The sequence below is a fragment of the Castor canadensis genome, chromosome 11, assembly GCF_047511655.1.
Source record: "Castor canadensis chromosome 11, mCasCan1.hap1v2, whole genome shotgun sequence".
In the NCBI taxonomy this organism is placed as follows: domain Eukaryota; kingdom Metazoa; phylum Chordata; class Mammalia; order Rodentia; family Castoridae; genus Castor; species Castor canadensis.
Window position 1 is genome coordinate 8727523 of NC_133396.1, and position 27364 is coordinate 8754886.

At 47.7% G+C, this 27364-nt stretch overlaps 1 long non-coding RNA gene across 2 annotated transcripts in view; it reads left to right on the forward strand.

The window, feature by feature from the left end:
* LOC141413675 (uncharacterized) overlaps nt 1-25993 on the forward strand; it is a 160747-nt gene extending 134754 nt beyond the window's left edge. The window contains exons 2-5 of one of the 2 annotated variants that reach the window (XR_012438440.1): nt 3325-3389; nt 17894-18266; nt 18771-18858; nt 22064-25993. This is a non-coding gene — a long non-coding RNA (uncharacterized lncRNA). The remainder of the gene's footprint in view (nt 1-3324; nt 3390-17893; nt 18267-18770; nt 18859-22063) is intronic. The other variant, XR_012438441.1, reaches the window with a different exon arrangement.
* The last annotated feature ends 1371 nt before the right edge of the window (nt 25994-27364 follow it).

Consider the following 27364-nt stretch of genomic DNA (forward strand, 5'->3'; position numbering starts at 1 on the left):
TCCTGGTGCCGGGCCTCAGGTGAACTCACCCTTGGTGGACCGGGGAAGTTTTGGACAGAGCCAGAGTGAAAAGAGTAAACTGCAGGGGGCATGTCCCAGGCTGGAGTGGGGATCTTCCCCACTACGTGCAGTGGCAACAGTGGGGCCACTCAGCAAGGAGTCTCAGGAAAGACTGGCATGTTGGGGGATTGCCTACCAAGGAGGTAGGCAAATGCATGCCCAAATTATTGTGGTCATGACCTTAGGCATCTCTACCTTCAGAGTTCCCTTCCTCCATTAAAAAATAATAAAATAAACATCGTGTTTTATGGCTGCAGCGGTACAAGGATGAATAGGATTCAGGCCAGATTCATTGTTACCTATTAGAGCAATTTGTTCTGGCTTTTTAAAAAATGAGAACATTTTTGTGGGCCCCTGAAAGTATCTATGGCGTGGTGTGTGTGTGTTGGCCTTGGGTACACTTCTAAAAATGAGACACAGTGATGTGGCCTCCTGAGAGCTGCTTAGCCTGTTTTGTAGAAGTCACTCCCATCTGATTTTTCTTCTCTTCTTTTAGTGCTGGGATGGAACCCAGAGCCTTGCACATGCTAAGTGAGTGTTCCTACACTGAGCCTCACCCCCAGGCCTGCTCTTATTTTGGACACCAAACCGCAACCCTAGTGCTAGCCAAAGAGGATTCTATCTTATAAAATGTCCCCCTTCCATGAGTTTTTTCTTCCCTTCCCTGGTCTTCTGCCACAGGGACCATTCTGTTTCAGCCTGGCTTATTGAGATCCTTGTGTACTTTTTGGGGAAGGTGGCATATTCCAGACTGATGTCTTCTTGTGGCCTTACCTGCAGGCCTTTTGATTCTAGTACCTCAGTCAGAGGGATCGGGAAGAGTGGGCCCTTTGGTCTTGGTCAAATGTGTTCTGCAGTGGTAGTCGGGCCAGGATCTAGGTGGTGCATGGCTCAGGCAGCCCGTGGGGTGTCAGGAAGGAACTGGTATGGGTAGGATGCAAGGTTTGAGAGGAAAGGAGGCATTGAGGGGCAGACTGTGGGCAGCTGGTTGCAATCTGCAGCTTGCCTGAGGTCTGGGGTTGGACGTGGCCTGCTTCTGAGGACATGCTGCCTGCACCAGGCCCACTGTCCTCTATACAACTGTGCTGACATGGTGGGGAGGGTGTGTGGTGCACAGTCACAGCAGGATTCTCAGGGCAGATGCTAGCCAGTGAGTGCACCAGCAAAGAAAGTCCGGATCCCTGGGTAGCCAGGCTCTCAGGGAGGTCCTAGTCACCACAGCACTGCAGAAAATGAAGAGCTGAAGCAAATGTTCTGTTGAATGCCGTGATGCTCCAAAGTGCACTTCAGGCGAGTGGTTGATTGCCCAGAACTGAGTACAGAAAGAAGAGAATGGCTGCCATCTCTTGGGCTGTGAGCAGTGTCCCTTACTCACCTGGCACTCTAGAGTCACCTGGGAAGGTTTCTGGGCCTCACAGAAGAGCGCGTCAGGCCTAGAGGAGAAGCTGGGACTGTGGAGAGTGTTGGTTTGCTTGAGGTTCCTTGGAGGAATAGGGGGATGCAAGAGAGGCACCTCTGAGTGCTGGCTAAAGTGGTGCTGGGTTTGCCAGGAGCACATTAGAATGCAGTGCCTCAGGCTGCCACCCACACTCACTGCATTCACCTGCTGGTCACATCTCCAGAGGATCCTGAGACTCACTGTGGAGCTTTTAGGAAACATCTCAGTGTCCAGGCCTCACTGTTGACCAGTTCCTGGGTGGGACCAGGCTTCAGGATGATTTGATTTTACAGCTCTCCAAGGGAGGAGCCACTGGGGTCCCTACCCAATGTGACTTCATGAAGACTCTCATCCCCAATCACATTGCACTATTCTCTCCCTAATTTCTGCCACGCGGTTAGCTGAATTGAAACTTCCTAGGAACAGGGTGAGGAATTAAAGTTGCCTTCTGTTACAATTCCCATGTCCCCTGGAGGGGCAATGCTCAAAGTATTTCCATTCAGCTGAGCTTGAGCTTGAGTGGGAATCCATTCCAGATGCCAGATGGAGTTGGAGGGTGGAGTATGGTTTTGCTTGGTCCCTGGTGATGAGATTTTTAGTATTTGCTCGTTGGCCAGTGGGTTTCCCAGTGTTGCAAGTTTCTTCCAAGCTCAATTGGCCAAGGTACTTTGTGTTGTGGTCAAGGACCTATTGCTTTTGAGGTTGGTCTGGGGTATGATCTTGGATGCCGTGGTGGGAGACAGGCCCAGCAAATGTGTTGCTGGCATTGGGGGAAGGGAGGGGGTTGGGGTGCCAGGAAGTCTCCCTCCCCTGAGGGCTCCGGAGGCAAGTGTGGCTCAGAGGACCAGCCAGACCCTGTCCTCAGGAACTCAGAAACCACCGGAGTGATGACGTGTGATGCACACTCAGTAGAGAATAAAACGCCACCCAAACAGTCCTTTGTCTTATGTGGGAAGGTTACAAGTTTTCTGTTTCAAATCAGATAGTGTTCGTTTCCCCCTTTTCTTTCTACTCTCTGTTTTCATTTGCCATCCTAAGGGTCTAAATTGATTTCTTTGAGCCTAATGATGGGGAATCTTAGAATGGGGCCATTATCTTTAAACACCTTTTGAAATACGACTCTTCCTGGTGTCTGAATTTGATTGAACAGAGGCCGGATTTACAGATTAAATATCTGTTTTAGCAGCAACAAGACAGCAACTCTGCTGTGTCAGTGTTCATTTGTTTAGGAATTATATGAATAGTATGAAACAGCCTAGCTTTCTAGAGATCCACAAAGGAATGTATAACTAATAATAGCATATTTACTGAAATAATAGCATGTTTACTGAAAGCATGATATGGGCCAAACCTGGAGCTAGATACTCCTAATGCTCCTGTTTGATGAATTCAGACATATGCGAAAGTCAGAACGTACAGAACAGTATCATAGGAGCCAGTGTAGAAGACCCAATCCAAATAGGACAACTCAATAATGCTAGGCAATAGATTGTTTTGAAGTCAAGGTTTATTGTGAATTTAGCTTGTATTATAACTTGATAAAAATGAGGATTCAATGTAATATTTATATTTTGTTCATTCCAGGTCTCATTTATTATCATAAAAAACATATTTCTTTGAAAATATTCTTGTTTGTCATACTCATCATTGACACAAGAAATGGATTTCTCCCTTTTTGACTTAATGTGATTTTATTCTATATTAAAAAAAAAACAATTATCGAGCCTCTGTGTCTCTGGGGGGGCCTTCAGGATCACATTTTAAGCCAGAGGATGGGTTTCATTATCAGCCTCGTTTCTGGTATAACCTTCTCCTTATTTTTCTAGGTGAAGCACAGGTTTCCTGCTGACTTGGTGGGTGCTTCAGCCAAGAAGGAGGACCAAGAGACAAGGTGAGTTTCACATAGTCATTGCAGCACTGCAGCATCCCTGTGGCTCTTTTAGCCTTGAGGGCTTTGCTCCTCTGCACACCCCCTTGCATGGACATCCTAAAAACCACTGCGTGTCAGCCCAGAATACAATTGACTGGCAGTTTGCCCTCAGAGAGAGCCCAGAGACCCAGGTTTGTAAGTTCAAACAGTAAGCGTAGGTAACTCATGCCAGGCTGTGCTCTCTGGTTGACTATTTAGCACCTCTCACAGCTTTTACACCCAATCGACACACAAAGAATCCGAGGTGCAGCCATTGGCCCAGGGGTCACACAGATAATTTGGTAGGGAGCCAGGTTTCAATGCCAGGTCTGCATCACACTGTGCTCTATTGCCATTTCCAGTGACAGTGTATCGCCACACCTGCCTGGCAGGTCATGCATCAACTTTTGCTTCCTGTGGTGTACACATAGAGTCCACTGCAGAGCCCAGAGATCTGGCAACATGCAGGGAGAACCTTCAGGCAGGTGACTCAAAGACTGCAGGAACAGGAGACAGGGAGCAGGTGGATTGCACCTGCTGGCCTTCAGGAGTGCAGAGATGGTCTGCAGGATTAAACTGGATCTTAGAGCCTTCTGGAATGCTGCTGACCAAAATCTGGTCCTAATAATGCAGGATGTGGAGTGAGTGGTTGCCCCCTTTATACAAGGGCCGAGTTTGCCATAGCTGTCTAGACTTCTCCCTCCACTGTAGAGGCACTTCTGGGTGTAAATACTGGTGATGGGCACTGAGTTGGAAGCTGAGAATGTGAGCTTGTTGGATTAGAGACAACAGATCTGCCTATTTCTCCTACAGAGCACTGTGTGATGCAAAACCTGGATTCGGAAGCAGACAGGTTGTATTACAAACTTGTCACTGTCCATTTGCTATAGCGGTAATGAGTGTGGGCCCTGATTGCTTGGGTTCAAAACCAACTTCTACTGCTTCCTCACTTGTGACCATGGGCTTGTAACTTTCCCTTGTGTGGTCTTTGGTTTCCCCATCTATAAACTAGGGGTAATAAGGAAAATCTCTTATGGGTTGTGAAGTAAAATGAGAGCAGTCATAGTTAAGTGCCTAGCCTGATGCCTGGGACATATATATTCCATAACTGTCAGTGTTTTTTCTGTTTTGTTTTGTTTTCCATCTTTGTAGCCCTGCACCTGATGTTGGGTAAATTTCTAAGCCCCAGTTTCCTCATCTGTAAGATGGTGGTGTTAATTTCCTATCCTCGGGGGAGTTGAATAAAATAGCATAAAGCCAAGATCTGGGTCATAAGAAATATCCTGTCTATTAGTTTCCTTCCCCACTCTAATTAATTTATTTCACATGGATCAGTTACAAAGCAGGGAGGGTATGGTTTTAACTCCCCATCTACTAGCACAGTAAGCCTTGATGTTACTCCACTTGATCCCCCTACTCCTTTCTTCTGGCCACCCCTCTGGTCTTGACTTTTGTAGAACCACTGGAGTCTCTGACCTGTGAGCTTCCAGTCTTTTCTTCCCCAAAGTAATCCTATTTGCATCTCTCTTAAGCTTCTGTCTTAAACCCAACATGAAACCTATCTCAGGTCTCCAGTAACTAGATCTCTTTGGATAGTCCATCTCATTTCCCGTCAGTCTCCACTCCCTCTGCTTTGTAGCCCGCCCCAAGACTGAACTCTTTCTGCACTGTGCCTCCCACACACACCACCTCTCCCCCTGCACCCTCTATGTGCCTCACCTTCCTAAAACCCACAACCACAGGAGCCGTGGGGGGCTGGCTGCCCCTCACCTAGCCCACTATCTCACCTTCAAGATGTTACCTGCCGGGCTGCCTCTGCCTGCTCATGGCTTGAGGGGGTAGGTGTGGGAGGGGGGTCGTTTCCGTGTCTCGGCTATCTCTTTTACCACACTGTCCCTTCTTCACTCTTCATCGTGTGATTCCAGGAGCACAGATGAGATGAGACAAGGAGTTAAGCTCACTAGTGGGAGTGGGCACCTGCCAGGAGTCAGCTTTCAATTATTCTTTAGCTGCTGTCTGGGCTTAGTGCCTGGTGGCTGGTGTGTGTCTTGGGGTCGGGGTGGTTAATAAGTGACTCCAAGGGGATTTCCAGACAAACTATGGGCACTGTCTTCCTGAAAATAGCACCCTCAGCTTCACCACCCCTCAGTGTTCCTTCCCCAGATGACCTCAACCTAATGCCAGGTCACTCCATAAGGTATAGCTCCTTCCTTCCACCCAAAGGGAGTAGTTTGCTTCTTTGTTCATCTGTTCCTCCTTCCCTTCTTCCCTCTGTCCGTCCCTCCCTCCCTCCCTCCCTTCCTTCGACAGACATCTGAAGGATACCTACCATTGCTGGGACTGCCCTAGGCAGAGAATTGAACAAAGCAAGCTTAATCTTGCTGCATGGAGCTTGCCTTCTAGGGAAGGAGGACAGATAATAAACAGTCAAAAATGGGAAATCTCTAAATTATCTAGTAATAAAGTGTCGGTGTGATGGAAAAATAAAAACAAAGGGAGGAAAAGTAGCTGAAATGTGTTGAGCATGCAGAGAGAGGAGGGCAGGTTGCAGCATTGAATGGAAAAGGTGACTTGGAGTTGTGGTGGGGGCACACTTAAATATTTTAGGAAGAGTGTTCGGGACAGAAGGAGTAGCAACATCAAGGCCCAAAGCAGGAGCACACGTAAGGCTGTAGGTAGATTTAGGAACCCATCACAGGTACCTGAGGGCGTGAGACCCAGACTAGGAAGGGCCTGGAGGCTCCAGGCTTTGCTTCCAAGGGAGCTAGAAGCCATGGCAGGGTTCTAAGCCAAGTGTACTGTGATCAGACTTTCTGTGTAAAGGACCCTTTTGAGGGAGGGGCTGGCAGAGAAGCCCAGAGGAACAGGGCCGCTGGGGAGGATGGGTCCAAACAGGAGGGGCATCAAATGTGCCCATTTCTCACCTGTCCCATCACATACACGTGACAATGGAATGATGGAGATAGTGATGCTGAGGAAAAAGTCAGGACCTACTTGCTTCTCAGCAGCAATGATAGCCTGATTTAGGACAGCCTCTGGCAGTGGGATCCTGGCTTCATAAGAGGATCCTTTTCCCCCACCTGCCCCCTGTAGATCCATCAAGAGTCACAGTAGCAGATGCATAGGCCCAGCAGTAAAAAAAAAAAAAAAAAAAAGGCAAAAGAGAAGAAAAATGGAGAGAGTGGTAAAAATGAATAGGAGGAGAGGCCTGGTGCCCTCCTCCCTGGCAATTGCGCTAGGGAAGGGAGGGGTGCCAGTCCTGTTTGGGGTACACCGGACAGTGACATTGCCATGTCATAAACGCTGCTTCATGGGGGCTCTCCTTGTCTTACAGCCTCGTGCTTCCTTTCATCTTCCTTTTCCCTCTAAGAAAGTATGACTTGACAGCTGTAGACATGAATGTGTCAGTCATCATGCCTCTTTTGTCTTTCTCACCCTGTAGCCATAATGGGCATCCGGGTAGAGCAGGCTGTGGGTGTCCTAGAGTAAGTACAGGATACAACAGATCTTCCTGAGAATGTGTCCTTGAGGACCTGCAAGAACTGGTTGATGGTTGTTTGGAAATGTCTGCAGCCATGTGTGAGTTGGAGGCTAAGCCTATAAGGGAATGAATGCCTGGTGTCCTCCTTTGGGGAATTTCTCTATTGCTCCTGCATATGACAGAAGAGCCAGAGTTGAGGTCCTGCTTCTACTTGATGAAACCTTAGAAATGTGGATGTGCTCTGTTGGAAATACTTGGAGAAGGACAGGACAGTGGCAGTGGTGAAGTCTGTGCCTGTGTGTTTCTATCAAGGTCGAGTGTATTTCTGGATGTCTCCTCTGGGGACACCATCCACCCAGTGCCTTGCACTTCTGCTTCTAGTCCAGTGGCCCATGTTAATGGAGCAGGATGGCAGCCTGACAACAGGGTCCCCAGAGCCGTAGACAAAAGCAGTGATCTTAAAATGGTGCTATTCACTTGCACTAGCTTCATGTACTTCCTTTAGGAAAACTGTCACAGTCTACCTTTAGCCCCCCCCAAGGCTCCCATGTGAGATCAGCAGGAGGAGGGACTACTCTAACTGCTTATAAATCTGAGACTCTTTCCTCAGCTCCATCCATTATGTGCAGGGAGGAGAAGAGGGAGAGTTGTTTAGGTTCACACAAGTTCCTCCATAATCAAGAGTGAAAAGCTGGGGCTCTGGGAGCAAGAATGAGTCCTGGTCTGTGTCGATGGTGCTGGGATGAGCTCACCCAGGGACCAGAGCCATCCCCAGGACTTGCAGATGGAACTTCCCTTCAGGGTCCAACTGTGAGTCACTAAGGTTTGTGTCCTTGCAGCAGGCTCCCTCCGCAGGCCTCCCCCTTCACCCTGGGACATCATGGTCACTGGTCAGTCCTGATGACTCACTTGGTCCCTTGAGCCAGCACCAGGGGTGGAGTCTCCCTCTTTCTGGCATGTGGACCCTTGGTGCAATCAATGGAGCTTGGCCAGATGCTCTCTTAGATGCTATGTGCCAGGCGTGTGTACCAGGGAAAGCCCCTCTCACTCTGAGAAGGTCAGACAAAAGCCACAGCTGTTGCAAACACATTTCAAAATGTAGTCTGGAAAGTCCGGGGGCTCCATGGAAGTGTGACAGCCAGCCACAGGCTCAGCTTTCTGAGCCCCGGGGTGAGTTTGGCAGTGACACCTGAGAGATGGGGAAGTAACCAAAGCCCACCCGGAGGTGCCCAGTGCAGAACTGAAGGTGAGTAGAGCAAGTGGAGTTCACCCAAAAGGCCAGTGGCTGGCACTGGTGTCAGATTTCCCACTACCCAGTGCTCAGCCTCTGCTGTCATCTCTCCTGCTCCATTTTCATCTCCTGAGCAAAGAAATAGTGTCTTCTTTTCCCCACCTGTCACTCTCACACCTGCCTGGAGCCCTGATGGTGAGACACCCAGTGCTGTCCAATCTGAGGTCATTGGTGTTGACTGTCTGTTTTAGAAACCAGGTAGAGAGAGGGACTTTCTGAGGCTTAAGAAAAAAAGAAAGTAAACCCCCTAACTATTTTGTGGAAGTCTTTTTATTTTTAATCTCCCTCTTTTCATTTTCATATGTTTGTTTAGTTCTTATTATCTTTCTTTTCAGTTAAAAAAAATGGTAAGAGAGACCATAGGAGAGAGGAGAGAGGGGGTGTCTGTCCAAAGCCACCGTATCAACCTAAGCCTAAATGCCTGGGGCCTTGGTCTTAGCGCCACCTGACACACGCAGTGGGGAAGCTATTCACTGTTATGGGACTGTTTAACTACCTGTAGCCTCTGTCTTTCTTAGGAGTGATGAAGTTGACTTATTTGCATTATAGTTTTGTGCTTTGACTTCTCAGTTCTGAAACTTTCCACTTCTAGTCTTGTTTCTAAGCAGAGGGTAAAAGAGCAATGTTTAGGGTAAAGGTCAAAGGTGAGGCACACTTTAACCATGGCATGTGTGCCCACCTGTCAGGCCCTGGTTTTCCTCAGACCTCTCGTTAGCCTCCTCTTGGGACGGTGAGTCAACTGTGCCAGTTGAAGGAGGGGAGGGGGAGGGGCAGAGTACTCAATGGGGACGGTACTTGGCACAGTCTACAAGGGTCAGCCGCATAGGGCCCAGCTGACCTGGGAAACAGGTACATCTAAGGTACGTCCATGCATGTGAGTCGGCCAGGGTATGAGCTCGTGTGAAAGGGTCGGCTCTGGGTGACTCAGGCTGCTAGCAAACTATAAAAGGGAAATGACTCATTTCCAACCCTGAATGAGAACTCCTAAGGCCAGGCCGCCAGCACCTGTCTGGGACGTGGTTAGTTATTAACGCTGCCAGTAAGAGTATCATGGGAACCGTATGCTGGCCTGGATGGCTGGAGGCAGCTTGACTTTTCACAGCTTACAGACTACTGCTTGTCTTCTCACAGCTCCTCTCTGCCTGACCCCCAAATGCAGAAGAACTCTTAGACTCTTAGCGTTGCCCAAGGTGCCCCTCAAAGATACAGAGGCCACAGGGGAGGGGAAACCACAGTCTCTCTCTTCTGTCCAGCTGCTGGAAGATCAGCTACAAGGAGCAGCCCAAGTCTGGTATCCCAGAGTTGGTTGAGTGTGGGGCTGGCCCAGCTTCGACTTCCCATGTCAGGTGCCAGCCCCAGAATTCCCCTTGGTCAGATCTGCACTGAATACCTTCAGGTGGTGGGAGCCCTGTCAGCCTAAAGGCTCTGCCAGGAAGGAACTAATGCCACCACCCCCTCTGAGGCCCCAACAATCCTTAACTCATGCCTTGCTAACCTCTGGCCCCAGACAAGGATATTGTTCGTTTTGCTCTGTTCTGCTCCAAAGTAACCCAGCTACCTCCTAAGGCTACCTTGAGATGGCTGAGTGTCTTGCTCTGGGGAAAGCTTTCTCTCAAAAGTCAGGCTAGGAGTTGAAACCAGTTCTGCTTAGTCTTTTCATTCTCCATGCCTGGGAAAGTACCAAATGTGTAGCTTCTCATCCCAAATCTCAACAAGTATGTTTTGCCGCTAACCAGGGGCAGCCGAGCCTGGGACAGCCATACTTGTCATGCCTGAGTCTATGCCCTTCCCATCCCCACTGCCATGCAAGAGGAAAAAAGGCTGATGGTGAAGAAATATATGGGAATTTTAGCAAGCCAGGGTCCCCAGGGTCTAGAAAGGAAGCCTCTGGACCAGAGAGAAGAGATTGGCCCCTGATATGTGTTGCCACCTCTGCCAAACCCTCAAGTGTTCACACACAATCCAGAGGGCCTTGAAGATGCCGTCTGCCTTCCTGGGCTACAGAAGGAGCATGGGGCCAGGAACTGGGACACGTGCTCCTTGGGTGGCCATGAGCCATCCGTAGAACCACTCCACTTGGTAGAGCTTCCCCTGTCATAAAGGAATAAACAACACCTGTCTTGCTTACTTGACAGGGTTTGTGTGAGGCCAGCTGAGATCACTGGGCATGTGACAAGGCTTGGGAGTGGCTCAGGGCCACCCAGATCAGGGTTGTGCTACCAGGGTGCTTATGGTGATTAACAGCAAAGCAAAGTCTGAGGCCTGGGCTCCCCAGGGAGAGTGGCTTTCCAGGCACCCACCTGGGGCTTAAGAGCGTCTCAGGCCTCCCACAGCTGAGAGGTTGCCCTCCAGTTCTCAGTGGGTGTGCTGCAGGTATGCTGTGTCTGGGCTCCAGCAGGAGCAGACAGCCTGCCCTTGGCTACTCTGCCTTCGCTCCTTTCCTTCAGGGGCTGGGCAGGTGTAGAAGTGATCCCAGAATCCTGACTCTTAGGTTTTCCCAAAGAATCCGCCAGCTGTCCATATACATTGGTGACATTGAGTCCCTATCTCAGTCCGCATTATCGTTGGAGTGCCGACTTAGGTATCTCCTTACCTATGATTTGTCCTGGTGTCATCTTCTTGTCATCAAGAAGAGAGAGACCCATAGGAATGTCAGGTTTTATTCCATACTGCAGGACACCAAGTAGGTGCTCTGTAAATAGTTGTCAAATATACAAATAGTCTAATCTTAGCATTTCCTTTCTTATAGTTTATTTTGCTTCATAGGGGTCCACGCATCTATTGAAAGGAAGGATGTTGATATCTAACTCCTCCCATGGGGCAGTACAGTGTCTGTCAGTACAGACACTTTTTCGGGTACAATGCTCATAACATCAAACTACTTTGGGCTATTTATTTCCGTCTCTCATCCAGACCCACAACGTCCTCTAGGTCTTTCAGGATAGGTACTTTCTGCTTGAACACTTAAATGATGTCAAATTTTCTCTCTCCTGACACCATCCACTCTAATAGTGGCAACTGATCAAGAGACAGAAACAGATAGAGAGAAACAGGCCACCTGTAGTGCTCGAGTCTTGTCCCCCCCAAATTCATGTCCACCTAGAACCCTACAGTGTGATCTTACTTAGAAAAAGGGTTTTTGCAGTTGTAATTACTTTAGGATCCTTAGAAAAAAGACAGGGACACAGAAGAGAGTGAGATGGGAAGATGGACTCAGAGATGGGAGTAAAGCACCCACAAGTGGAGGAACATAGAGGGTTGCCTGGAGAAGTTAGGAGAGAGGCCTGGAACAGAGCCTCTCTCAGGGCTTCCAGAAGGAACTAATTTTGAAAATACCTTCACTTTGGACTTCTGGTCTCCTGACCTGTGAGAGTATGGATTCCTGTTGTCTCAAGGCACCATTCTGTGGCCATTTGTTAACGCAGGCTTGGTGTGTGGTTGCCTCGACTCTGATGGACCTCGCTCTACTAAATTCCTCCAGTTCTGTTTCTCTCTTCATAGAAAGGGAGCCAGCCCTCCTTAACTGCAAATCAATGTGAAGCTTTTAACAGCTGAGGTGAGTATAAGACGTCTACCCTCGATGGCTGAAGCGAGAGAATTATTTAGGAACCATCCTCAGTTCTATGATGTTAATCCTTTATTATTACTGGTGAAATAGTTCTTTGGTTGTTTAGTATTTCATTGTAGGGCTGTGACTTAGTCATTTTTGACAGTTCTTTAACGTTTCATTCTTTTCATTTATTTTTTTGGTGCAGTACTGGAGTTTCCACTCAGGGCTTCATGCTTGCTAGGCAGGTGCTCTACCACTTGAGCCCTTTTTGTGCTGGTTATTTTTCAGATAGGGTCTCACCTTTTTTGCCTGGGCTAGCCTAAACTATGATCCTCCTATTTATGCTTCTGCCAGTAGCTGGGATGGCAGGTACACGCCACCACACCCAACTTTTTCTGTTGGGCTGGAGTCTTGTGTACTTTTTGCCCAGGGTTGGCCTTAAACCATAATTCTCTCCATCTCTGCTTCCCAGGTAGCTAGAATTATAGGCAGGAGCCACCACTCTCAGCTAGTTCTGTAATGTTTCTTCCTTTTGCTATAAAATAAGACTCTAAAGATAGTCCTTGTATCAAGAACTTTATTCCCAATTGTACTAGTTTCCTGGAACTGCTGCAACAAATAGCCGCAATATGTGTTTTAAACAACACATATTTCTTCTCTTAAGGTTCCAGAGGTCAGAAGTCTGAAATCAGAAGGCCTGAAATCAAATTGTCAGCAGAGCTGGTTTCTCCTAGAAACTGCAGGGACAATTGTCCCTTGCTTTTGGTGACTGCTGGCATTCTTTGGCTTATAGCCACATCACTCACACCTCTGCCTGTGTGGTCACTTTGCTTTTTCTCCTCTCTGTGGTCAGATTTCCCTCTGCTTCCCTCTCACAAGGTCACTTGTGATTGCATTTAAAGCCTACACAGATCCAGGATAATGTTATTTTAAAAATCTTTTAATTTAATCTCATCTGTCAAATCCCTTTTGCCATAAAAGCAATATTCATAGATTCCAGTTGCTGGGGCTTTTCTTTGTGTGTGTGTGGGGGGTTACAGGGGTAGAGAGAGCAGAGGAATGTGTTATTATTCAGTTTGTCAACATATCCATGACTGTGTTCTCACAGTAAATTCCCCAAGTGGACATACAGGAGGAAGGAGCAACGCCTAGGTTATGTGAAAAGATGCAGCTCAGAGTTGATTGGAGTGGCTTCTTTTTGTGCTGTAGCTTTAAGAACTCTTTTAGCCCTCCTGTGAGTGAGATGGGCTTGGTGAGGAGGGGGTTGTTATAGTTTGAAATCCCCATTACAGGAATCATTTAAAGTTCGCCCCTAGGAGGCTCGGGCTGATGAGATAATTCCTATTAGGAGAGGAAGGAAATGAAGGTGGCCTGACATCCTTTCTGTCTTTAATTTATATGATTCACTGAAACCTCCCCCTCCTCCTGCTTTGCCCCCGCCCCCGGCTGCCCCCTTTGTATTCTGGTTCCACTGTCCGCCCCCTTCTGCTAGCCAGAGCTCTGGTTTCTAGCAAGTCCTAGCACGCCGGGCAACCTGGGAAGGTTGCCTTCCGCCCAGACCCCAGACGAGGCATCAGTGCTCTGTTCTGGGAGGCTGTGCCAAGGCATCTCTTCTCAGCTCGTCCTCTCTCCCTGCCCCTGGACCATCTCTGCCCCACCCTACCACACAGGGATAAAGACTGAGGCCTACAGGACCACAGAAGAGAGAAAAGCTGTCAACAGAGGATTCTGGGGGCAGGGGGGTGGGGAGTTGGGGGGGTGTGGACAGAGAGGACAAAGTTGCTAAGATGTTTGCTTCCTTCTCTCCCTGTCCCCACCCCCAGATTTTTAGGGGGAGGGGAGAGAGGTCATTCTCTTTCTGTTTTGCTCTGCTGCCTACACTGTTGGTCAAAGTTCTCTGTAGACACGAAAACTCATGTCTTTAATTGGAAGTGTGGAGTGACCCAAACTTCAGGGTTTTTGAAGTTCAGATCAAACCTGAAAACACATCTAAGAGCTAGAGAGAGAAGAGCCCAGAGGGGGAGCCCAATCTTTTCTAGCATGTCACTGTTAGCTGTCACTCGTTTCATTTATTGCCCCCTTCTTTCTTTTCTTGGATCTGCTGGGGAAAAGGCTAACCACCCCTAGATCCCTGCCTGAGAAGGGTCCTGACACCCAGAGGAAGCACAGCTCGTTCTTGCCCCTAGCTTTCCTTCTCTCCTTCTCCTCAGGGAAGCCATATGGTGGAGTCTTCCAAATCAGGGCCAAGGGCCAGCTCGGCTCTGGCCCTGGGGACAGTCCGGCAGCCCTGATGTGCCGTGTGGGTGGCCTGTTCTGTGAACTTGCTATGTGACCTCCCAGTGCCTCCCAGAGCCCAGCTGCAGCCTGGGGTAGCAACCTGGCCCTGTCGTGATGGAATGGTGCTGAGGCCTGTCCCTCTTGCCACTTTGGCACAGATGCCACAGCTGGCCGGGCCACATGGGGCTGGCACTGGACAGACCAGGCAGAGCCCCATGAGTACTATTTCTTATAGGGGTGGCCCATCCTGGCTCTGAAGGCTGCAGTGTCTCTAATGAAAGTGAGACAGGCAGATAGACCAGGGATTCAAGGATGAAAGGAGCAAGGAAGAGAAACAAGAGTTGGGTATCAGTTTGGGAGTGTAGACCTGTGACAGAGCACCTGCTTAGATGCACAGGCCCTGGATTCGATCCCCAGAGCCACCTATACACACAAGAAAAGGTATCTGTGCATTTTAATGTTAGCTAATAACAAAGTTCAAGTTTGACATTCAGGTTAGCCTTAACTGTTTGGGAATAAAGCTTTTATCTGTAGCTGAGCTGTGACATTCATGGTGGGGACTCCTTAAACCCTGTCCCTGCTTGCAATCCCTGGGTCCATCACCGCCTCTCTGCTTATCTGCCCAAGTTCTCAGAAGTGTTAGGAGTGGCCAAGGGAACTTAGAATCGCGGAGGTAGAGGAGAATTCAAATGCTAAGAATAACTTTACTGGATTAAAAAGACAAAATAAAGGAGTAACAGATGACGGATCCAAACTTTTTCATGTGCCTCTTAGGCATGGCCTGTATTATAAAAATTACCATGGAATTGACTCAGTGTCTTTCCTTGGAAATGTGCAGTGTGTATTTTTTTAATAGAGTGCCATTGGGAAAGACAGTAATAAGGACAAATACTATTTTTGAAATAGGCAGTGTTTAACTTGGTCCTTACTAGGCACTACTAATCACCCTGCTTTGTGGATGTGTGAAAGAGAACCGAGGTGACTGGCCCAGAAGCCTACAACTGATAAGAGGCTGCTCCAGGACTTGAACCCTGATCTGACTGCCTGTCATTAAGCCCAGATGTCACCAGGGAGAGACACTACCTGGACTGTTTTCTCATTGGTAGGAATGAATGTCTGTGCCCCGTGTCCATCCCAAATTTTAAGGATAGCTAAGTGATGTTGCTAGTGAACTGCTGGTTCATTTGTTCTTATATTTATTGGTTGGTCCATCCATCCATCCATCCATCCATCCATCCATCCATCCATCCATCCATCCATGTGCCTTTCCAGGTCAGACAGTAAGCCTGGTAGCCTCAAGACAAAGTAGAAAGTGTGACTGGTCCCTGAAAGACCTGCTCCATGAGCTGAGGGAAACTCAGGAAGCGAGACCCCTGCCAGCACCCACAGTCAGAGAGCCTGTGCTCTTTTTCTCCCATGGGCAATTCCTCTTGGTGGTGCAGATCCACACAATGCAGAGGCCTACTGCGTCCTCACTGCAGACTGAATGTCGTTCCTCAAATATCCGGGTAGTTGTGGAGTCCAAGAGGGGACTTCAGGGGCCAGGGTGAGGGACACCTGTCAGTTTATTCCTCCTGAGGAAAGTGTGTAATAAATGACCTCCTCTCCGGAACCACCACCCTGGTATGATTCACAAAGAGGACAGGAGCACCTGCTCAACCCAGCCCCCACCCACCATTGTTAAATGGGCCATCTAAAGAAAGGGATGAGGAAGGCCTCGTGGTTGGCTGTTAGATGGCCCTCAGGGGACATATTTTATGATAAGGAGAGGACACAGGGGAGTCTGGGACTGGAGGTGGTGGTACCTATTATCTTTAAAGTCCATCTTTAGGAACAGTCCACCAAGGGATAAACAGGGATCCAAGTCGGCAGGTTCGGAAGGGTCTTTGATCTACCTATAAGTTAATGCCTTTCAGTGGTGAACCACAAAGCAGCCCCACCCGGAGCTGGAGATAACAGACCAGTGCAATCACAAACCACCCCCTCCTGATAATGCCGGTTTTATTGAGGTCTGGTCCTTGCCCAATGGGAACACATCCGGCGAGCATCAAAGGGAGCAGGCGTCACCTTGTGCAAAGAATTCTGGGCCCTCAGGTGTGTACATGTTGAGAAGGGTGCGTGTGTGGTTATGTGTGCATAAGCCAGCCCATTGGCAATTATCTTTCTGGAGATCAGAGGCCACCAGCCCCAGAGGGGCCTTAGCAAGCCACGAACTCTTGTTCTGGCTGGTCCAGTTCCTAAGATCTCTTTTCAAATGGTCAGGTAGCATCTTAAGTATGAGGGTCACTCTTGTGTCATTTTTCATCCCAGCCTCTACGTCCCAAAGGCAGTGGACCTAAGTGTAATGGAGAAGTGAGCTGGATGCTCAGAAAAGACAAAACCTAAAAGCTTACCTTTTAGGTTCTGCATGTTCTGCATGACATGGAATAAACTCAAGAGATGTGTGTCCCATGCATATGAGTGGAAGGAATGTGATGTCGGGGACTATGGGAGAATACAGGGAACCTTAAGGGTGCATCTCTGCAGCCAAGAATTAATGGGTAGACTGGTGGAACTGTAGCCCTGGGGGAGGGCTCCTCTTCCCCCTGACCCTCAGGCTGTGCCTTTTGACATTTTGTTTTCTCTGGGCCATCAGGATGCTGTGTATCATGCATTACCCTCTGGAGACCAGAGCAACGGAACACCAGAGCATCTGGAAGCTTTCTCAAGTTTATTTTTTAACATTTGCCAGAGTCAGGACATTTGCACACAAGGATTACAGGCTGGGGTGGAAACAGGGATTTTAGTCAAGTGGGAGATACATGTTGAGTTTGTGGGGAGGGCTGTTAGGGTAAGGAAGGGAGGTGGGAGTTCTGGAAGAGGCCAGTGCCGGCAGCAAAGCCCTTGACTCAGATCTCCCATGTTGCACAGTCACCTGTTGGAAGTCCCTGGGAACAGAAAAGGGAATGGTCGGGATCAGGTTCCTTGTCTCTCTGGTACTGCTGGAAAGGGGGAAGCTGGGTTCATTCTTCCTTGTCTCAGTCAGCTTCAGTAAATGGATGACTGAATGGAAGGCAGAAGTCCTGGGAAAGGGCAAGGCATGTGGGAAGATTCCACACCTTGTTCTGCAGCCTCTGATGGACACACGGATCTTTTGCGTACATTTTATAGACTCACTATTGGTCTCCCATCCTACCTGGGCTATCAGATGGGGCTGAAATAGGTAGAGGACTGAGAAACCATTTCATCCTGATCTGCCACGAGGTGGTATACCTAAGACCATCAGAACCTCTTAGCTTCCTCCTCCTTTGCCTCATCTTGTCCTCCCCTCTCTCTTTTTTCTCTGCTCACATCCTTCTCTTCCTTCTCCTTATCTTCTGTCTCCTCCTTTTCCTCTTTCTCCTCCTTTCCTCCTTCTCCCTTCACTTGTCCCCACCTTGACATCTTGGATTTAATGATTTGGGTCAGGGGAAGCAAGGGAAAGTTTGGTTCAGCATTTTTAGCAGTGCAGGCTGGGAATGAATGAAAAAGAAGTCCCTGCATTCTTTGCAAGGGGTCAGAACTCAGTTTATTACCTCCTTCTCTCTTGGTTGGTGGTTTCTCATTTAATTCTTCCTTCTCCCTTTCAACCCAATTATGGACCCATGGCCAAGCTTATTTTCAGCACTTAACATTGTATTATATATCTGTGAATATATATTGTATTGTATATCTGTGAAGTCTCTATTTGCTCAGGTGTATCCTGGGTTCAGGACCTGTACATTTTACCTGCTGGAAAGAGAATCCATGGTCTTGTGATAGGGTCCACTGACCTATCACTGTCTTTATTAAGTCAATTCTTTTTGTTGGGTGAGCTAATGTTTACTGCACCTCATGGGAGCTGGATCATTGTGTTCTCTATTTATTAGGGGAGGAAACTGAGGCTTTGTGTGGTTATTCATGTGAGAGACTGAAAGGTGTCCACCCTGTTCTTATGGGAAATGAAGTGACACAGCTGCCAGGAATTCCACCTCATCTGGCTGCTGGGATGCTGGTTGCCAAGTCTACCCTGTCACTCTTAGGAGAGTTTCTGCCTGGAAGCACCTTCTGTCCTCCCTCCAGCAGGACACAGCACCCTTCATGCAACTCAAAACAGACAGTTTCTGTGTCCGTGGCGTCTGCAGCAGTTCTGAGAATGGTTGTCACCTGGGAGCTTTACAGCTGCTGTGTCCTGCCCTCAGCGATTCTGACTCAACAGGGCTGGGCATGGCCTGAGCATTGGAATTTTGAAAAGGTTCCCAGGTGAGTCTGATGTGAGGCCAAGGTCAAGAAAGAGCCAGGCCTCTAGGGCAGAATTTCTCAAGTGGGAGCAATGTGGCTGCCTTGTCTTGCCCCCCCTTCCCCCAGTATGGCAGTGTCTGAGACATTCTGAATGGTCACAACAGGGATGGAGGGTGCTAGAGAGTAGAGGTCAAGGACATTGCTGAACAGTGCACAGGAATGCTCCCCGCAACAAGAGTTGTCAGAGTCTACATGTGCCTCGCTGGGAAATCTTGTTCTGGAAGAGTGGTTCTTACACTCAGGTGTGCATCAGACTCACCTGGAGGTCTTGTTAAAACACAGGCCGCTGGGCTCCACTCTTGAGTTTTTGATTCAAAAACTAGGGTGGAGCCCAGAATTTTGTGTTTCTATCACAAATGCTGCAGCTGCTGGCCTGGGCTATACTTTGAGAACCATTGCTCTAAAACAACTAAATCCTACCTGCTTAGATCAGTAAGTAACACACTGTATCCTTATGATTACCAGAAAACTCCAAAATGACAAGTACTTAACGAAGACAGAAGAGCCTTTCTCTTCAATGATACAATGTGAATCCAGAGGAAGGCCATCCCAGGTTAGCTCGGCAACACTGGAGTGACCAGGGATCCAGATTTTTATCTTCTTTCAACCACCTTGGTGCATGACTCCCACTTTTAATTGGAAAAATCATAGGCCACAATGACTGTCTTGTTCTTACGGAAACAGAAGGTAGGAAAGGCAGACAGGTAAAAATTGGGCTTCTTCAAGTGTTAGAGCAGCCTCTCCTGGATCACACCAAGAGTTCAGCTTAGCAGATCTTAGATACATGTCTAGTTGCAAAGGAGGCTGGAAATTTTTACTCTGAACTGCTCTATAACAGTCAAAATTGAGAGTTCTGTTACCAAGTAGAAAAGGTAGAATAGAGACTGGGTAGCTAGTAGCTTCTGCCAATATCTGCCTTCCTGATCTTTCCTAAGTATTATCACTTATTTGGCATCTGCCATACACCGGGTGCTTTTTAAATGTATTATCTCATTTAATCCTAAGAGCTTTGCAAGATAGATAATAATATTATCTCTATTTTGCAGTGACGAAACAGAGATTAAGCCACCTGCCTGAGATACAGTCAGCAAATGGTATAATTTAATAGCCCACTTCAAAGCCCAGGCTGCTGCTTTCCTCAGTTGCTCTAAGAGATGCTCCCTTTTCCTACTGAGCCTAAAGGATTTCTAAACCGAATCCTGGGCCCTCCCTCTTTTGATTAGCTCCATTTCATGTGAAAATCTATGGGGATGGGACTGGGAATGTATGTCAGTGGGTGGACCCCTTGCTTACCGTGCCTAAGGTCATGGACTTCACCCCTAGTGCTGGGGAAAAAAATTGAAGAGAAAGTACACAGTATGCCCTGAGATGAGTTTCAATGGGCTAAAGGCAAGTATCTACAAGGCTTGTTCCTTTTGGAAACGCTAGGGGAGACTCCATCCCTTGCCTTTCTAGCTTTCCTTGCCTCATGGCCCCCTTCTTGGACCCTGCCAAGGGTCCACACTCCCTGCCACCTCTGGCCATCAAATCTCCCCAGCCTTTCTTGAGATGTAAGGTAATCTTCACATCTCAAATCCTTTATTCAAGCACATCTGCATTGTCCTTTTTGCCATTCAGGTTGCAGGGACCACAATGGCCCTCCATTATTCAGCCACAGGAATCTCTTGCTGCTTTTCCTTTTCCTTTCCATGTCTCCATATTTCTTCCATGGACTGCTTCAAACATAGACCGTACATGTAGAGGTACATGGGGGTGTATTGAAGGACTTGTCTACACAGCCTGGCCATACCAACAGGCATGAAAACAGTCAAGTGCAGAGGGATTTGACCTGGTGGGAAGGGAGGAAGGGAGAAGATTCTGTCTTAGAGGTGGCTGTGTCATCTTGGCCATTGTAGCTTCACCAATGGAGCACCATGAGTAGCAGATTCAGAAACCTTCATGATAATTCTAGGTAAGCTTTCAGCTCTCTGGTGCCTTCTAATCCCTGTACCTCCTGTTGCCTTTCTCCAGGCTAACAGCGGCAAGTCTTTAGCCAAATAAAAATACTATCCGTAGAAGAGTTTGATGGTGTGGGGTAGGATCTGCTGATGTCCTAACCCTACTTTCCTCTGCACTGATTCCCCATTCCACACCTTCAACTACCCTTGGCTGGGTTTGCCTGCAGGGATGAGAGTCTGGGGTGTTATATGTTTTGCTTTTTATTTTATTTTGCAAATGCCTCCCAACATTCCCTCTGTGTTTAATGTCCCACTGCCAAGTGCATGTGGTTGCCAGGCAACAAGAAGGAAGTCCCAGTTGCTGCCAGTTAATTTGCTAGCCATGCGCTGTGTCTCCCAGGGGAAAAGACTTCTCCAGGGTCTTTGAGACATCTTAGAGGACTCTTGCCCAGGAGGGGAAAGGAATGCAGAGGAAGGTTACAGAACTTTGGGTTTGTTTGGGGTGTTTTCAGGTCCAAATGAGAGGGAGTGTCTGGAAGGCTGGGGTAGCACCTGGGGCAAAGACTCACAGTTTCCTTCCTGGCCACCAATGAGAGAGCCATGGAGTTGCCTCCGTGTCTGCACATTGGCTGCCTTTTTAGTTTTTTATTTGTCCGTGACTCTAAAAGTGCAGAGTCTTGACTCCTTCCCCAGTTCTGCTGCAGAGAAATATCTTTTAAGTATCTACTCCCTGCTCAGCCCTCTGGGGCCTCATCTGACACCTCTCCTCTGAGGCGATTAGCACTTTTCCCAGTGGGACCTCATAGCAGCGGCTCCCTCCCTGCCAAGGGTTCAGCCAGCACTGCAGGAACGACAGCTTTTGCACCAGGCTGAGCCATGACATTCTCTACCTGTGGATTTCCAGATTCCTCCAGAATCTGCAGGGTGCTTCCTTCTAGATACTGCTGTCCTGGCCTCATTCTGACCTGAGGAAGGCCTTGATCTGTGTTGCTCCTCTACCATGGCCTATGAGGTCCTGTCTGGCTTATTTCTGTATCCACAGCATCTAATCCTGCAGGGTACTTGTGGATACACAGATCTGTAGCTGTCCAAGTTACTCTTTGTAGGTTGATAGTGATTGCAGAATCAGAGCATAGACAGCAGCCTCCTTCATAGGCTTGGTTTATCTCTACCCTTACTCCAAAGGCTGAGCCTAGTCAATTTTAAAGATGGGAAATGCCTGAGGGGAGTGGGAGGCGAGGAAAACATGAGAGACTTGTGGTGAGCTGGAGTCTGTCTTCGCTTACTTGCTTTACGTTCTCCTCCTTCCTCTGAGGGACTATCATCCACTCTGGGTCAGGTTCTGGTTCATTGCTAAGGGAGTCTGGACAGCAGAAAGATGTTGTTGTCAGAGTGAATGTTAGGAGAGGAACAAGCCGTCTTTTTAGCTGCGGATACTGTCACCCTTGGCTTTCCTGATCTAACACCTCCATGGCCCAGGCTCTATATCTCATAGGTATAATGATGACATGCTGAAAAAAACTATTTTCTACTTCCTCTTGCTTGCCTATATTCAGTGGTATTTTTAAAAGTCCTGGCTTTGGTGGTGGGATTTGTGTTGGGGGTTCCTGATGTACAATTCAGGGTACAGGGAGTCCATTGAGAGGTATAAATAGGTCTCTTTATTTTCTTAACTGAAACACTGTGTTTTGAATATTCTGTTCAGTTACAGCATTAATTAGAACATTACAGACAAACTTGGGAAAGTGATGCTTAACTGTGGGCATTCGTGGAAAGAAGAGAAGCCAACATCTAACTTCCATGCTGTCTTTTGGTTCACAGGGCCTGGAAAGAGGCTGACCAAGGGCTGCTCTTCCTCACCCGCACTGCCCACCAGCAAGCTTTGGAGAACCAACATACACCCCCAGGACCCCCAGAAGTACCTGGCTGAGGCCCAGTCACCTCTTGAGAGGCAAGAACTCGTTGATCAAGAACTCTTATTTTGGAGAATAAAGAAATTTCTAGACTGTGGGGACGTTTGGGTAAAAATCAAAGCCCCTTACCCTAAGAAACAGTCTCTTTATTGGCCTGAATGAGTGGGAGGATGTTCAACTTGCAGTTGAAGAAGACTCATCACCCTAGGCCATGACCTTCTGTCTTGTGGAAGACATGTTCTCCACTGCTACCTGCCCAGGACACTCTTTCTGACATGTCCCCAACACCCAGGTTTCTCTCCCAACTCTACCCTGCCTGCCCCCACCTCCTACACTTGCCTTGGGACTCAGCAGTTCTTATTTGCTCCGTTATCTTCCATCCAGATACAGAATGAATAGTTAACCACACTTGAGTCAAATGGGATGCAGTTTTTGTTCCTGCTTCCTCTAACGAGGCCAGCGTTTGTGTGTGGCAGGCAGTCTTGGAATGGTACATGTAGTCAGCCCTCCTGATGCCAGAGTGACCCTGGGGTCGGTGTGGACGTTCTGCAGGCTCTCAGACCTCAGGGCTGTTGGAGAAGGCTCAGGCAGGGGAACTCTTCATGATCAGCTTACTTTGTTTGGTTGCATCCAGAACAGCAAAAATGAATGCTTTTCTTCACTCCAACTATCTTCTGTGACACAGACACACACAGTCAGCTGTGATCATCTTTTTCTCTCAGGTAGCAGTTGGGGACCATGCTGCATTATAATGCTTCAGACAGACTAGGCAGCTGCTGGAGTTGGTAGTAATTACTTAGGACCTTTTATCCTCGAGTGTGCTAATCGCACACACTCACCCCTGGCAGATTGAGTCTTCTCTACCTTCTGAAGCCATCATGTATGTGGCTGAAAACACTCCTTAGTACTTTCATGACTCCACCTAGTCCAATACGCAGTTGAAGAATGTTGTACTTTCTTGTTTCCAAAAAGAACGGGCAGTTTGTTTTTGTAACAAAAGAATTAAAGCTTGTATATTGCAGATGACGTGATTGTATGGCTGTTTAATGACTTGGGCAATGGTGGCCTTCTTGACATCTCAGATTCACTAGAGTGATTAACAGGAACCTTCCAGAGATGTTTAGTCCTTTTGACATTTAAAAGGCGTTTATGTGTATTTCCCTTCCTTCCTTCCTTGGTACGTGGTGGTAGCCATTGTTTTGCTTGAATTCCTTCCGGTTTTGAAGACTGGAGACCCACTTATACCTCTATAAGTGTGATCTATTCCAAAGTCTCAGTGGGAAGAAGGCAGATGGGAACCAGCTCCAGTGTCTACCCAGGAAGGCCTTGTCAGGAAACCCAAAGTCAGCATATCTAGTAGCTATAGTCGGTTTCCAGTGTAGCAAGACAGTATCATGGTCTTTGTGACCCTCCACCCTGCACCAGGATTCTCTGCTCTGACTAGAGTGCTCTGCTGTGATAAGCTCAAGGATACTGACTGTCCCAGTCTGCCCAGGACTAAGGGGTGTCTCAGGGTAAAAGGCTTTTCAGGACTAAACCTGGGATGTTACTGGATAAACAAGAATTGGTTACCCTACTAAGTGACTCCATGGCATGTCTCTAATTTTCTTTTACCTGCTGTCACTCTGAGGGAAGGTCTTGCTTGGTTTGGCCAATTGCCATTCAGAGCCCTGTGTGGTTACTTCACTGGCCATGGGGTAGCCTACAGATGGACACCACTGGATCAGGTACCAATCCTGACCAAATAAGGCTTGCATGATATCAATATAACCCTGTGTATGAGCCAGCTGAGACCATGTCCTGAAGAGGATTGTGAATAGTGGGCATGGCAGTAATTCAAGGTACTAGAAATTCCACTAATACAGTCCTACTGATATAACTTACAGGTTACAGTCCTACAGGTATAATCTCTCATAAAAGCAAAAGAGTTCATTAAGCAACAGCACAGAGCCACTGGCAACAGTGGAAAATAGACCACAATGTGTGTGTGTACACATATGTGTTTGTGCACACACACTCATGTAAGTGTGAGCTGTATAGAATGAACTGAGAACAGAAGTCTGCATCCTTGCTGGACAGAGACAAAGAGCTGAAATCTTTGGGATGGTGCTGTCTGGAGAGCAAAGAAGTTGGCTAGAGGGCTTCCTGAAATCCCTTTGAACTCTAGAATTTATTTAAAAAATCAAGGGCTCAGTGTAAATTGGGGCTCAGTGTGTACTTTTCTTCCAAAGTCTCCTAGATAACCTTTGAGTTCAACTCAGATAGTGTTGAGTGGTACCTCCAAGCTCACTCTTACCTTTCCAGACTCTGATTTTATCTGGGATAAGGGAGTGGAACTTGGGGGATGGCAAAGTTGTGCCAACCCACTTTTTGGTATTAGTGACAAGTGAGAACAATGGAAAGGCAAATTACATGTTCTTTTGCAAGTGAGAAAAGCGAGATTTTCAGGACCACATGGCATCCTGAAGTTGTTGCTGCTTGCAGGGGATTGGGTCTCCATCTTTCTGCTGAAAGACAGGCATGAGCGTCTGTGATGGTGAAACACAGGCCCTGCACTAATCCTGTTCATCTCGCGTGGCGTGGCCACAGGAGGTAATTACATGCTAGGGTAGCAATGAGCATGCAAACATCTAGAGACTTTCTTGTTTCTCATGAGAATCTCCATGCGTTGGAGGAATGCTAGCTCAGCTTCTACCATTTTTCTCTTTTTAAAGATGAACACATTTCAGCTGTTCCCTTATGTGGATCCTAAATTCATTCTTTGGTTCCAGAAAAAGCTGTGCTATTGATCCAAAGGCAACAGTTACCCCCTTCCCCCTTTTCTAATCTTCTCGTACACATAGAATCCCAGAGGCCGAAGTGGTCAACAGCACCACACTTTCCTAGATCCATCTCTGACTAATATAGGAATCCCCTTTCAAACATCTGGCCAGAGAACGAACATCCAGCCTTTGGCAGAGTGGGAGACATGGGGGAAGACTGAGTGATAGTCAAGCTGATGGGAAATGGGAGAATTTTAATGAGCAATTTATGGGCTGCCGAGTGGCTACGAATGTCAATTTCTTAATAAGATTTTGAGCTAAATGCATTTGCCTTCTCTCCTACATTTCTCAGTATGGATCCAAGTTCTTTGTCTCATGCTAGTAAAAAATTGCAGAGCAGAGAGTCAGGGAGACCTGACTTCAGTTACTTCCATGTGAAATGAAGGAATGCTTTGGGCACAGGTTCCTGTGACCTTTTGGCTCTGACATCCACTATGCTGTCATATTTACTGCATAAGCCATTGGCTTTGTAGGAGTTGGTGACTTAAAGATTCACTATGATTTGTTCTGTACTGGAAGAGCACATCAGACATGGCCCATGGTACAGTTTATAGTCATCCCCGACCACATGCTGCATGCACACACTTATCGTTCCTCAGTTATCATAAGCATAACTTGAATTCAAATTAGCTCCCCACCTGCACCTCCAGGACCTTGTTCAAGCTTCCCTGTGAGAATTTCTCATGTCATTTAAACTTGACCTTGACCCACAGGAACACTTTTATCTTCTTTAACTGGCCTGGGAAACCTGTGTTGGAAAAGGTGAGAGTCGTATTGCCAGAAAGATAGGAAGCTCTTGGGGTGAAACAAGTCTCTCTGCTTACAAGACTGTGGTTTAAAGGACATAGGGTGACTTTGGAAACATCTACGGACCTTGGATAAGACCCTTACATGTTCGGTTTGTGGACATGCCAGGCAGGTGGAAGGAGGCCTAAAGAGAGTCGTGAACTTGGAGGAGAAGCAGTACCTGGAGATCTGGATACTAAGTAGACCTGCCTTTTTTTTTTTTTTTTTTTCAGCTAGCTCCAAGGTCATTTGTAAGTCATTCATGCCCTTTCTTTGGGTGTCAGTTCTCTTATCAATGAAATGGGACCTGGAAAGAAAGAGGATGTTCTTGACAATCCTCTGAGGTCCCTCCTTGCCCTGGCCCAGCTGATGTCTGACCATTCCCTGACAAGTATCTGGTTTTCCCTCTACACAAGTCAAACTCAGGGCTGTCCAGGGAAGTCCATTACCAAAGAATACTTCAAAGATGTTTGCACATGCTGTCAGTTGCACTGAACTCAAGTTTGTTGAGGAAGAAAGCAAATAGACACACATCCAGTGACAGGAGGGGTGGCACAGGGACTATTTACCCCCTGGGTGACTAGCAGACAAGAAAAAAACCCTGCCTGCCATTTTGACCAATAAATAAAACCGGGGAGCTCTGTATGGCTAAAACCGTGGGGGATTTATTAGTTTGCTTAGTGAAAGGCAAATATTAAGTCTTAAGTTGACCCGTCCTGGGACCTGCCTTTTGGCTTTTGTATGCCGTCAGGCGCCTGTCACTGGGTACTCGGGATTATCAAGTTCTCTTGAAGTTTCTTTTTTCTTCACTTGTTTTTATCTCCTTCTTTTCTTCCTCCTTTGCCCCTTTCCCCACCTCCCACCTTTCCTAGAATCTCAGGTCTGGATTGGGGTGGGGGGGGTGGATGTGTTGTCCTGCTCATAAACTATCTTACCCAGGGCTCTGGCTGGCCTGAAGTTTCAGATGCCTGTGCTGTGGTAGCTCCAGGGAGTGAACCACCTGGTAGTCCTTGGGCAACCTCCATCCTATGTCCTGGGCTCTGAAATGTTAGGTCCCAGGCTGTAAGGCAAAGGCCTTGTTCCTCATTAATAGAATGGACATAACCAGCTGGGCGCCTGTCATCTTGGCTACTTGGGAGGACAAGATCAGGAGTATTGTGGTTCTAGGCCAGCCTGCACAAAAATATTTGTAAAGCCCTATCTCAATGGGAAAAAAACTGGGTGTGGTGCATGCACCTGTCATCCCAGCAATGGCAGAAAGCTTAAAATAGAAGGTTCATGGTCTAGGCTGGCCTGGGCAAAGAATAAAACCCTGTGTCCAAAAGAATCAGAGCAAAAAGGGCTGGAGGCATGCCTCAAGTAGTACAGCACCTGCTTCCCAAGCATGAAGCCCTGAGTTCAAACCTCAGTATAGCCAATAAAACAAAAACAAACAAAAAGCCAAAACTCAGAATGACCATAATTGTAAGCATCTGAAGCAACAGTTCACAACTGTTTCTAAGTTGTAACCTCTCCATCCTAGGTGACCATTCTTATCTACCTGTGACAGGTGGTCTCATGGATGTGCTGAAAGATGAACTGCTTAAGAAGGGGCCAGCCAG